Here is a 13,794-nt window from a genome sequence, read left to right as displayed (position 1 = left end):
CTTCTATCATTCTTAGTTCCTTCCATATTTTTTTCTGTTTACATTCATCCTTAGGCTAGTTAGATATGCACGTTGTAGTGGATTCTAGGTTGTTAGGTAGCCTAGGATGTGGTTAGTGGATTTAGGCCTGATATTTGCGCTGTTTGTGTTTCTTGCTTTATGATTTTCGCAATTCTGATGTTTCTGTGATGTTGCTATTGTTCATATGCTATACTATCTTGTTTCCTGCTGCTTTTTACATTGCCTTTTTCATGTTCATACTCCTTACATGTAATTGCAACTTTATTTTTTATTCATATGAACTATTCTGTTGCTTTTTATTTTCCGGGACAGTCCAATTTTAGCCGAAATGCTGCCCAATTTTCTGTAAAATATTTCCATTCATGTCTTGGTTTTGGAATTTTCAACTGTGCTTTGCTTAGATTTCACCAAACTAATTCATGAATGCCAGGGCACGCATTCTCATTCTCTTTGATCTCCTGGTTCATAAACTGCATTTTTGATGTTTATATTCTAATTTTTGCTATTTATATGTCTATATGAATCTTCATCAACCTGATTTTCTTGTTTGGTTATGAGTTACCTGTAGCTTCTAATTATGAATGCTTGTTACTTAGAAACTTATCCTTATGCCACTTACCTTAACCCATTTTTCACTAACTCACTAATTTTAACTTCCTAAACTCTTTTTCAATTCTAACCAAACTAACCTTTTAAAACATCTCTTCTGGTTTTTCACTTTCTTTTAACTTTCTAACCATGGCATACTAATAATTTTTCCTAATTAACATTCCTTCTCCTACATTTTGGATTGTCAATTCTTCCTTTCGTACTTTTAACTCCTATACAATCCTTAATGCACATTTACTTAACTCACTTTCCTCATTCTATTTCTCCTTTGCCACTTTGTGTTTCTTTTGACTATTTGCTTATTTGTTTTCCTATTTTTATTATATCCTGGTTTTCTATTTTTCAGAATATCTGACACCCAACGAAAGGGAAAAAGAAAGGCAACTACTGGCAAACGGAAAAGAGGTGAATCCTCTATGTCTCTCATGAGACTTCTACATGATGACTCCTGGTAGGACAAACACTTTACCGCGCAGGAGAAAGCTGACCAACTCCTCCCTGCCAATGATCCAATTAAGTTTGCAAACCGGTACTGTGAGCTAAAGTTTCCTAAGTTTGCTACCTTCAGAAACCTGTACCTGGAGAGGACTTTGAAAATCCCAGAAGAACTACAGCAGTACACCTCCGATCAGATCAAACAGAGAGGCTGGTTCTTCTTAGAGCGAAACTTGACTGAGGTAAATGCTTCCTGGGTAAGAGAGTTTTACTGCAATTACTTCAAGACTTCCCTAGATGCCGTGCACCTCAGAGGGAAACAGATACTGGTCACTGAAGAGGTCATTGAGGATATTCTGCACCTTCCACCAAAGTCCGATCAGCCTGACGGTTACCACAAAGCTGAGGAGGACATGCGCTTCATGAGGTTTGATTGGGATGCTGTCAAGGCTAGGATAGCCCTTGACCCGACTGTTCCATGGGAATTGGGTCAGGACACCACCATGCCTAAGGGAATCAAGCAGATTTACTTAAATGATGAGGCTCGGCTATGGCATTAGATCCTGAGCAACTTTGTTATGCCTAGTACCCATGAGACTGTGATACCTATTGCCATGATCACCCTCCTCTGGTGTGTGATGGAGGGTAAGGACCTGTACCTACCACGATTCATCCGGCACTATATGGCTAGGGTACATATCCGAGGCACCCTCCCCTTCCCTTATCTGGTTACCCAGCTAGGCCATCAGGCTGACGTGCCTTGGGAGGACGCTGATGAGAGGCCACCTGCTGCAGAGTGCAGGAAGATTATTCCTCACAGCAGGAACTTTCTGGCCTTGGGCTACAAACCTGATTTCCTTACTCCTTCAGATGAGACAGCCACGCCTTCAGCTGCCCCCTCTTCTTCCATTGCCGCACCTACCCCGCCCACTGCACCTCCACCTACCTTAGAGTCAGTTTATCACCTAGTGCACCGCTTATTTTAGCAGCTAGACAGGATGGAGCGCCGCAACTGCCGTCGGTATGAGAGATCTGAGCGTCGCAACCGGCGATGTTATGAGCACCTGAAGCTGTTGATACGATCTGGCAGCGACATCCCCTCCGAGCCTTACACACCCTCAGAGCCATCTGAGGAGAAGGCGGATGAGCACGAGGAGAAGACCCATCCACAGAGAGAGACTGCACAGGCAGGCACAGAGCAGGCTGCACCACAGCATGAGAACCCACCTCAGATTTAGGCTGCAGATCCCGAGATCCCTATCTAGTCCGCACCTCCTCTGCAGCAGCCAGATCCTCAAACCACCACCACAGAGACCCCAGCTACCCATCCTTCTGGAGATGACACTCCTTCACACCTAGCTTGAGTGAGCATCGAGGACGATGCTATTATTTAAGTGTGGGGAGGTTTCCATCTCTGGCATATCTTTATTTTGGTGAACCACTACAAACTCTCTTTCATTTTATTCATTTTCTGTATTTTTGCATATTTTTCTCTTTTTGCTTTTTATTGTACTTTTTGCATTTTGCACTTTGAGCTATATGTATACTATTTTGGATATTTTAGCTTGATTTGCACATTAGTTTACTAGTTTTATTTTAAGTGGATTAATTAATATAGTTTACCCTTTTTAGTATATGATAGTTGACTTGATTGAAAATAAAAAAAGGAGTAAGCTAGAGACTTTAACAGAATAGAAACAATCCACACCTTGTATATATAGCATTACATGTTAGTTAGTTAACAACATTTCATCAAGGAGAAACACTAAAACCTTAAAGGCCACCCAAAACAATTTTTTTATGAGAATAATGGGAATTTTTAACTAAACCTGGATGACATATATGAATGATATATGATGTTTGAGTTAGAGAGCACACAGCCTGTGAGATTTGAGCTTAATTGTATGGTTACATTCAAAACATAAATTTCATTCCTGTGCGTTTGCCCTTCTTTTTATTTTTCTGATATTCTTTACTTTGCTTTAATCTATATGTCCAGTATAGAATATAGATACATACCAAGAAAGTGATCGAGGCCATGTTTGATTATTGACTCATTATCCCAAATAAAGCCTACCTTTTATGTCATCCTTGTTAGCCCCCTTGAGCTTTAATCCCCTTCTGTTTTATAACCACATTACTAGCCTTAAGCAAAAAAACAAAATAAAAATCTCAAGCTGAATCCTTGGTTAGCTTAAGATAGAAATTGTGTATTGTTGAAGTGTGGGGAAACCTATTGGGAACATGGATATTGAAAAACAGGGTAGAAAGTTGAAAAGAATGAAGATGTTCCAAATTAAGAACTTTTGGGAAACATGCTCATGTGAAATTAAATTAATTAAATTACCATGTGCATCAAAAAAAAATTATTTTATTTGAACAAAGGGGATACAAGAGAATTCCCCAAGCGCAAAATAAAAAACAATGCACACAGGATAAAAATAAAATATGAGCATGTAATATCAAAAGTGGGAAAAATGTGGGAAAATAGGTAAAGAAGCTTTGCTTTAGAAATTATGTATGTTAGGTAAGATCTTAGACTAATTAAGTATTCACTTATTAGCTCACTTAGCCTTATACATATACCCTTACCTTTACCTTGGCCCCATTACAACCTTAATTAAAGACCTCATGATTTTTGGTATGTCTATATTTTATAATTGTTGATTGGTTAGAGGAAGAACAAAGTTATAGAAAGTAAGGATAAAAAGAAGAATAGAGTGATTAACCCAATAAACACTGAGTGGTTAGAGAGTAAACATAAAATCCAGTGAGGGTTCAATAACTCATCAACATATATCTATGCTTAATTTGTTAATTGTCTTGCAAGTTTATAAAATATTTTTCTTCCCATCTCAAGTGTAAAAGTGATTTAACATTATCTAAGGTTGGCTATATATATATATGCTTCCTTGAGAATGTAAATTGATTTAACTACATGTAAGCTTTATATATGAGTGAATAAAATTAGAATTGCATCATGCATTTAGTTAGTTGCATTTAGATTAGAATTGCATTGCATGGCATTCCACCACTTCAACCTTACTTTTTACCTTGGATATAGCATGAGGACATGCTATTGTTTAAGTGTGGGGAGGTTGATAAACCCATATTTTGTGATATATTTTGTGCTTAGTTTGAGTGATTTGTTCAATCCTTCACCCACTTATTCATATTAATTGCATGGTTTTACTTTCCCTTCCTTATTATGTGATGTATGTGAAAAACATGTTTCCTATACTTTAAAATTAATTATTTTAATTACCTTTATTTCCATTCGATGCCATGATTAGTGTGTTGAGTAGTTTCAGATCTTCTAAGGCAGGAATGACTTAAAGGATGGAAAAGGAAACATACAAAAATGGAAGGAAAGCGTAAAATGGAGTTTTGGAGAAACTGGCATCCACGCGATCGCATGGACGACGCGACCACGTGCCAAGAGTGAAGAAGCATCGACGCGGCCGCATGACTGACGCGACCGTGCACCTAAAGAAGAACACCTATGACGCGGCCGCATGACTGACGCGACCGCGCGATAAGGAAAACTCCAATTGACGCGACCGCGTGACCCACGCGGACGCGTGACCCACGCGGACGCGTGACCCACGCGGACGCGTGACCCACGCGGACGCGTGACCCACGCGGACGCATGACAGAGGCCACGCACCAAAAATTACAGAAAACGCTCATAGCATATTCTGAAGCTCTTTTTGGCCCAAATCCAAGTCCAGAAGGCATAGACCAGAGGTTATGAAGTGGGGGAATGCATCCATTCAGAAACTCTCTAATTTTTAGTCACTTTCCATGATTTAGGTTTAGATGGAGAGAGGTTCTCTCCTCTCTCTTTAGGATTAGGATTTAGATTTAGGATTTTATTTGCTTGAGGATTATCTTTTTATCAGGTTCAATATCCCTTTTTCATTACTTTCTTTTCAATTTAGTTTATGAATTCTTCTATGTTACAGATTACTCTTTCGAATTAATGTTATTTGAGGTATTTCAGTTAATATTGCTTTCTCTTATTTATGTTATTGATTATTCCCAATCTGAAGACATTTTTATTCCAGTAGATTTAATCCTTTCCCTTTTGATCTTGGTTAAGAAATCAGTAACTCAGGAGTTATCTTAGCTCAACATAATTGATAACTGTTATCTTTGCTAATTGAACTGAACTTCAATAATCCCAACCTTTTCTTAGGAAATAAATAGGATTCGAAGGTCAAACTAATTAGTCCCTTGACTTTCCTTTGCTTTAGCAAAGGTTAACTAAGTGGAATTAAGATTCAACTTTCATTATTATTGATAAGAATAACTAAGTCTGGACTTCCAATTTCTCATACCTTGCCAAAGGGTTTGCTTTACAGTATTTAGTTATTTTAATTGCCATTTAAATTATTTGCCATATTCATCCTTCATTCTCAAACCCCAATTTACAATCTTCATAACCAATAATAAGAACATACTTCCCTGCAGTTCCTTGAGAAGACGACCCGAGGTTTAAATACTCGGTTATCAATTTTAAAGGGGTTTGTCACTTGTGAAGAACCTACAGAATTTCTGGCACAGTTTTTACAAATTACTTATACAGTACATGATAAGGAAGTAGATCAGGATGTCTACAAATTGTTACTGTTTTCATTTGCTGTAAAAGACCATGCTAAGAGGTGGTTAAATAACCAACCTAAGGCTAGCATAAGGACATGGAAACAGCTGTCAGAAAAATTCCTAAATCAATATTTCCCTCCATAATGGATGACACAGCTAAGGCTGAACATCCAAGGCTTTAAACAAGGATATAATGAATCTCTTTATGATGCCTTGGAGAGATACAGAGAGATGCTAAGAAAATGCCCCTCTGAAATGTTTCAGAGTGGGTGCAGTTAGCACTAAATAGACTGTTTTACCCTTTCTGTGTAATCCTTAGTCATTAAACTAGTATTAAAAGAACTTTTACACCTCTCACTAAGGGAGGTCTGCCATATTTTTGTTTTCCATTATTTTTACTTCCAATATGAGTTTCTAAACCTCCTCGGTTGAGGGGAAGAGCCCTACTGAGTCCGATGAATTAATAAAAGTACTACTGTTTCTCTTTGACCTGTGTTTGATTAATTCTAAGATGTATATTCGTACTTCATCGTGGTGAATAGGATAATCTAACCAATTAGCTCTGTTCATCACATTAAGATGAACGTGCCTGATAAACACCCGTGTCTACTTGAGTCAAAATACGTCTTTCACCGGACAAGGACGACCAATAGCTTGAATATACATCTCTTAGATGACTAATCCACGACTTCATTGGAGACTTCTTGAGACATCAGTTCAGCCAATTTTCGGGGAGATTAATGTCTCTGTGGAAGAGGCAAGAACCCAAAGATGCAGCATTCTCTAATCCAGAAGATCCGACCTTGTCTGTTGCGTTTTGAGTAGGATCATTAAGGAGAATAGCCTGTAGGAACTTCACACCCTCAAGTAGAGATGGATCCACACTAAACCTGGGGTTCAGATCTGGAGGAGTATTGGCAGCTGCTCAAACCCGTGTCAATCACATACAGCCTGCTATTGAAGAAATCATTCACAAGCAAGGAGAGCAGTAGTACTAGAGTTAATTCAGAAAGGCAAAGCAACTCCAACTCTCAACTCTATTCCCAGCATATAATTCCTAATAGCTAATCCAATTGGTTTTACCGTTTTCAACGTTTATGACATTTAATTAATCAACATACAATCAACGAACTTCTGATTCTTCCTGACCAAGACCTGCAAGACAACCATAGTTTGCTTCAAGCCACAATCCTTGTGGGATCGACCCTCACTCACTTAGGTATTACTTGAAGGACCAAGTGCACTTGCTGGTACTACTGCTGTACGAAATAGTGTGGGTTTTGCATGCACGCGCACCAGTAGTTGTCGAGGGTATATTTGATGCAAATCGAAAACTTCTGGGATAAAATTGAAACAAAATAAAACTTAGGGTTATTTTTAAAACTTTTGCCAAACTTCAAGGACAAAAAGTATACTTTACCCTACTTTTATTAATTCATAGGACTTAGCAGGGCTCCTTCCCTCAACCTTTGAGGTTTAGAAACTCATATTGAAGTAAAATACAATGTAAAACTTGAAATAATGGCTGTCCTCCCTAATGTTCTTCTAATGATTATGTAAAAATAACTTTAAATACTAAACAGATGACTAGTAAGGGTAAAACAGTCTATTTAGTGCTAACATTCACTTTTGGGGCCCACTTTGTGAGTGTTTGGGATGAGCTTTGATGAGATCCACATGCTATGAGGTCTTCTGGGCATGGAACGCTAGCTAGGGGATCCTCTTTGGGCGTTTGGACATTGGTCTCTTCTCTTTGGGTGCTGGATGCCTGGAAAGGGGCAGGAAGCTGGCGTTGGACGTCAGTTTTGGGCCTTCTAATCCGAAGCAAAGTATGACTTATTATATATTTCTGGAAAGCTCTGAAAGTTAGCATTCTATAGCTATTAAAAGCGCGCCATTTGGATATCTGTAGCTCTAGAAAAGCTCTTTTGAGTGCAGACAGGTCAGATTCAGACAGCATATGCAGTACTTTCTCTGTCTTTGAATCAGACTTCTACTCCAGTTCCTCAATTTCAGCCAGAAAATACCTAAAATTGTACAAAAACACAAAAAATCATAGTAGAATCCAAAAATATGAATTTAACACTAAAACCTATAAAAACTCAACAAAAACTAAATAAAACACACTAAAAACTATATGAAAATTATGCCAAAAGCGTATAAAATATTCGCTCATCACCTGGGAAGCTGAAGTCACAATTGACGGGACCTTTTGAGGTCACTAATGTATCACCTTATGGTCATATAGAGCTCCAAGACAGACACCCTGATAAAAGATTTATAGTGAATGGACAGAGAGTCAAGCATTACCTAGGGGATAATCTTGAGCAAGACATCTCTACACTGCTGCTGACATGACAGCAGTCAAGTCAAGCTATTGACGGTAAAGAAGCGTTTGTTGGGAGGAAACCCAAACCATAAGTAGCGTATTACTATTTTAGTTCTTTTATTTATTCTCATTCAGATTCGTTTTTTAGTTCATTTCCTATTAATTTTCATAGTTTTCCTTTGCTTTTTAATGTTTGTGATCATGCGCAGCACTTAGAATAGGGACAGAGATATTCAGAATTGAAAATGAAACATCTTGGGGAGAACCCCTTGCTGGCATTGAACACCAGGCAAGGAGGAAGCTGGGCATTCAACACCCAACAAGGAGAGAAGAACTGGCGTTGAACGCCAGAGAAGGAGCACTCTAGGCATCCAACGCCCATTAAGGGGCATTCCTGGCGTTGAACGTCAGCCAGAGAACAAGGCTGGGCATTCAACACCCCTTATGGATCAACTGTAGCCATTATTTTGGCCCCCATTGGGCTTTCAATGCCTATTCTTGGCATTGAACGCCGTCCATCCAAAAGAAAAGGGAGATCCCCCCCGGCGTTCAACGCCAGACTTGGGCGTTGATCGCCCATGAGGGGGGGGCAACCATTCGAATGAGCAAAGGAGGATAGAGAGGTTGACTTTTTCAAACCATATCTTTTTAAAATCTTATCTTTTCACCTATTATATCTCCCGACCATATTTTCTTTTAATTTAATTTACATTTCACAAAATTAAACCCATTCAATTCATATCTTTTTCAATAACTTATTTTTTAATCTTATCTTTCCAAATCAAATATCTTTCATTTCATATCTCTTTCAAATCTTTTCAATCCATATTTTATCATTTCAAACCTCTTCATGAATATCTTCTCGTTCCACATGATCTTTTTCAAATCTTTTTTAAATCTTTTATAATTTAAAGAAGCTTCAATCATATCTTCCTTATCATTGATTCTTATCTTTTCTATTTAAATTTGGCCATCTTCTCCTATCCCCTTTCAAGTTAAAATTCGAACACCACACCCTCCCTCCCTCCCTCTACTTAAACATTTGAACATCTCTCTCCCTCACACACCCTTCTTCTTTTCGCATACTCCTCCCTCTTTCTTCTCTTTTTACTCGGGATAAGGAAACCTTTTAAGTTTGGCGTGAAAAAAGCGTTGCTCTTTCACTTATTCACAATCCATGGCTCCAAGGAGTAGAAGATCCGCATGAAGAAATAAGAAAAAAAGTGCGCCACCAATAAATGCTTATAAACCTTACAAATTCTATTCCAAGCTTCATGAAAAACACTACTATAATGTAGTATGCAAGAAGACAGTGATTCCAGAAGTCAAGTTCGAATTAAAAGAAGATGAATACCCAGAAATCAAAGAGCAGATTTCAATGAGGGGTTGGGAAACTCTGGCCAACCCTACAACCAATGTTGGAATAGTAAGAGTCTATAAATTTTATGCAAATATGTGGATGACAGATAAAAAAAAGAAAGAAGAATAGGGATTCCATACATGGCGCACCATGGTCGGAGGAAAGACTATGCATTTCAATCAGGATAAGGTGAGGGAGATTTTCAAATTACCCCCGCAAAAGGATGACCCTAAATCCTTTAATAGGAGGGTACAAGTTAATCTAAGGCTAGATCAAGTCCTTAAGGACATATGTCTGCCCGAAACTCAGTGGTTAATGACAAGAAAGGTAAACCAAACCAACTGAGGAGAATGGATCTCAAGCCAGTTGCATCAGATGGCTGAACTTGATTGGGCGTTCCATACTTTCCACTAGCAATCGTTTTGAAGTTACTGTAAGGAGAGATGTGATGATCCATTGTATCATGATAGGAAATGAGGTGGAAGTTCACCAAGTAATCCCCTGTGAGCTGTACAAGTTCGCAAATAAGACCTCAACTCAAGCCAAGTTGGCTTTCCCACACCTCATCTCTCGCTTGTATAGTAAAGCAGGAGTTCTGATTGATAGAGACATATGCATCCCATTGATGCCAGGGCATCTGAGCCAGTTTCACTGACCTTTTCTTTACCATTTTAGGGTAGTTTCATGCATTTTCGTAGTAAATAAGCAAGCTTGGGATGAAAATACACTTACACCTTGATTCAAGCAATTATAGTGAACTTTACATGATTTTATGAGGATTAGGCAGGAATTGAATGATATAATTGATGATGCATAATCTCATGATTTGGAACAAAGCTTTGATGCACTCTAATTGTTTGATTTCAGGACAAAGGAAGCTAAAAGTAGCCACGTTAGCAGCCATGCTAATCTAATTAACGTGACCACTAATGTAGAATGGGGACAAGCTTGTAGCGTTAATGGAAAAGGTGATCACCAATAACGCCTTCGAAGCCATCATAGCCCACGTTAGTTGCCACGTTAACTACATTAACGTGGTAGCTAACGTGGAGGAAAAGAAAAGCTCCAACGTTAGTGAAAAAAGTGATTGCCACTAACGTTCCACAAAGGCATAAACTAAGCCACGTTAAGAGTCACGTTAATCTAATTAACGTGAACTCTAACGTGGAATGAGGAATCAACTACCAACATTAGTGATATTCACCTTTGTCACTAACGTTGGATCAACCCAAGAGTGCCCACGTTAGTGGTCACATTAAGACCACTAACGTGAGAAGTAACATGGAGCTAAGCATGATAAGCCAACGTTAGTGACACTCACCTTTGTCACTAACGTTGGAAATGGCAATCACTACCACGTTAGTGGCCACGTTAATCCAATTAACGTGAACCCTAACGTAGGAAGGAGGGGCGTTTGGAGCGTTGATAAACCCCATTTGTAGGGTTTATCTTGTATTGATTTTAGGGGATTTTATAACATTTTACCCACATTTATCCATTGAAATAGCATGGTTTTATAACTTCTCCTTTAATTGTGCTTAAGAGTGAAAACATGCTTTTTAGGACTTAAAATAGCTAAAAATCTAATTCACCTTAATTCCATTAGATGCCTTGATATGTTTGTTAAGTGATTTAAGGTTTAGGAGGCAAAGATTGGATCAAGGAAATAAAGAAAGAAAGCATGAAAAGTTGGAGAACTCATGAAGAAATGAAAGAACCGGAAAGCTGTCAAGCCGACCTCTTCGCACTTAATTGACCATAACTTGAGCTACGGAGGTCCAATTGATGCGGTTCCAATTGGGTTGGAAATCTAACATCCGGGGCTTCGAAACGATATAAGATTTGCCATAGTTGCATCGCGCATAGGGGCGCGCACGCGCACGGTACGCGGACGCACCAATGGTGGCACATGACCCACTTAATGCAACACGTGGCCAGCGATTTTAGAAGCCTTGTGGGCCCAATCCAACTCATTTCTGATGCTATTTAAGCCAAGGATTGAAGAGGAATCAAGATACTTTGGACCATTAGTCATAGTTTAGTTCTAAAAGTTAGTTTCTAGAGAGAGAAGCTCTCACTTCTCTCTAGGATTAGGATTAGGTTTAGTTCTTAGATCTAGATTTTAATTCATCTTCTTCTACTTCTATCCTCTTAATTCCTTGTAGTTACATTCATTCTTCTTCTATTCTTTTGTTGCAATTTCCTTTATGTTGTTCTATTGTTTTGTTGTAGATCTACTATTGTTCCTTCCATTTTCTTTCCATTCAATCCAAGGTAATTCATAATAAATGTGTTTCTTTTAATTGTTGTTGCTAATTCCTTTCAATAATAGTTATTAGATTTTATTCTTGTTGTCAATTTACTATGCTTTTCTTTTGTGCCTTCCAAGTGTTTGAGAAAATGCTTGGTTGGATTTTAGAGTAGAGTTTTATGTTCTTGGCTTGGAAAGGTAACTTAGGAACTCTTGAGTCACTAATGTCCAAGTAATTGATGATTCGGATCCATTGACTCTAGTTCTCACTAATTGAATTTGTGGAGAGTTAAGACTTATGGACTAGGATTGATATAGCTCATTTGACTTTCCTTTACTACTAGTTAGAGGATGATTTAATGAGATTAATCCTTGCCAATTCTCATATTGTGGTTAGTGATTAGGATAGAGATCCTTGACCACCAACCCTTGCCAAGACCTTTTTAGGCCTTAGTTTACTTTCTTGCCATTTATCTTTCATGCTTCTTATCAAAACCCCAAAAAATGACTCACAACCAATAACAAGACACTTTATTGTAAGTCCTAGGGAGAACGACCCGAGGTCCAATAATTCGGTTTATAAATTTTAGGGGTTTGTACTAGTGACAAACAACTTTTTGTATGAAATAATTATTGTTTGGTTTAAAAACTATACTTTACAACGAGATTTCATTTGTGAAATTCTAAACCGTCAAAAATCTAATCATCAAAATGGCGCCGTTGCCGGGGATTTGCAATGGTGTTATGTTATTGGTTATTGTACATATGTGAATATTGTGAATAGGTTTATCTTTTGTTTGTTTCTTAATTTTTGTTAGTTTTATTTTGTTCTCTCACTATGAATTCTCACTTTGGCTTTGAGTTTGGTTCTAATTGTGTTGTAGGAAATGTGAACTTTAATAGCAACATGTACCAAGGATGGAACCAACAAAGATGGAAGGAGCCTCAAGGAATTAATCACTCCTATGGGCAACAACCTCCGGATACTTATAGGTATAAATTCCATCCTAATGCATGCCAATTTAACGGCTATAATGACTCTTTTTGTGACACTCAACAACCACCATCATATGCCTATGAATCTCATCCTTAACATGAACCTCAACCATTCTCACAAGCCTTTCATTACCAAACACCGCCCTATGATCCATATTCACCATATTCACCATATCACCAATCATCCATGCCATACTCTTATGATCATTATGAGCAAGAACCTTTAGAACCACCACAACCCTATCAAGATTACTACCAAGAACCACCTCAATGCACACCACCTCCACAATTTCACCAAGAAGAACCACCTTCCTACCATGAACCCTCTCTCCAAAATAATGAACCTTCTTACTCACCCCAAACCTCAATAGACGATCCTCTCACTTTGTTACTTCAAGGACAAGAAGCCATGAAGCGGGATACACTTGAGTTTGTGACCAATTTGACCAAGGTGGTGCAAACTTTAGCCCACCAATGTTTGAAGACTCAAGGTAATTCTGTGACCACATGTGAAAGGTCAAAAGAAGAGCAAAGCATGAAGGAGAAATTGGACAATCCGGTAGAGAAGGGAGAATCAAGTTTTGTGTTGGAACAATTGGAGGAGCCTATGATCTTTGAAGAAAAAGAAGAGGTGGTTGAAGATTTAGGAGATGTTGAAAGTCCAAGGGAATGTAGCATCATGGAGCATTCTTCCAAGAAGCTTGATATTGATGTTGAGGAGGGTGCACAACCTCCAAGGCATATCATCGTTGGAGACTTAGAAGAGGCTTATAAGGAGATGGATTCAATCATGGACGAATTTCTCTCTACAATGGAATCCTCTCCCATTAGACATGGAGTTGAAATTATAGAAGAGTGTGCACAACCTCCCATACCCTTGGTGAATAATGAAGAAGAGAGTGAATCAAAAGAGAGCTACCAAGAGGAAAAAGTTGGCATGGTGTATATTGAAATTGAAGAATATGAAGAGGTTGATCAAGAGATGTATTCATTCATCAATAAATTCCTATCCAAAATTGAATCACCTTCCATTGGGCAAGATGAGGTTCTTGAAGACAACACCAAGCCAAGTGAAAAGGGGGAAAAGGTTGAAATTGAAGAAGCTTGCGAAGAGCTGGAAATAACTAAAGAAGAGCCTAAAGAAGTAGACTTTGCATTGTCTAAGTGCGGGGGGTCCCCCTCCCCAAG

This window comes from Arachis stenosperma, chromosome 2, assembly GCF_014773155.1.
Source record: "Arachis stenosperma cultivar V10309 chromosome 2, arast.V10309.gnm1.PFL2, whole genome shotgun sequence".
Classification (NCBI taxonomy): Eukaryota; Viridiplantae; Streptophyta; class Magnoliopsida; order Fabales; family Fabaceae; genus Arachis; species Arachis stenosperma.
The sequence above is the reverse complement of the archived record's forward strand: the minus strand, read 5'-3'. Positions refer to the sequence as shown.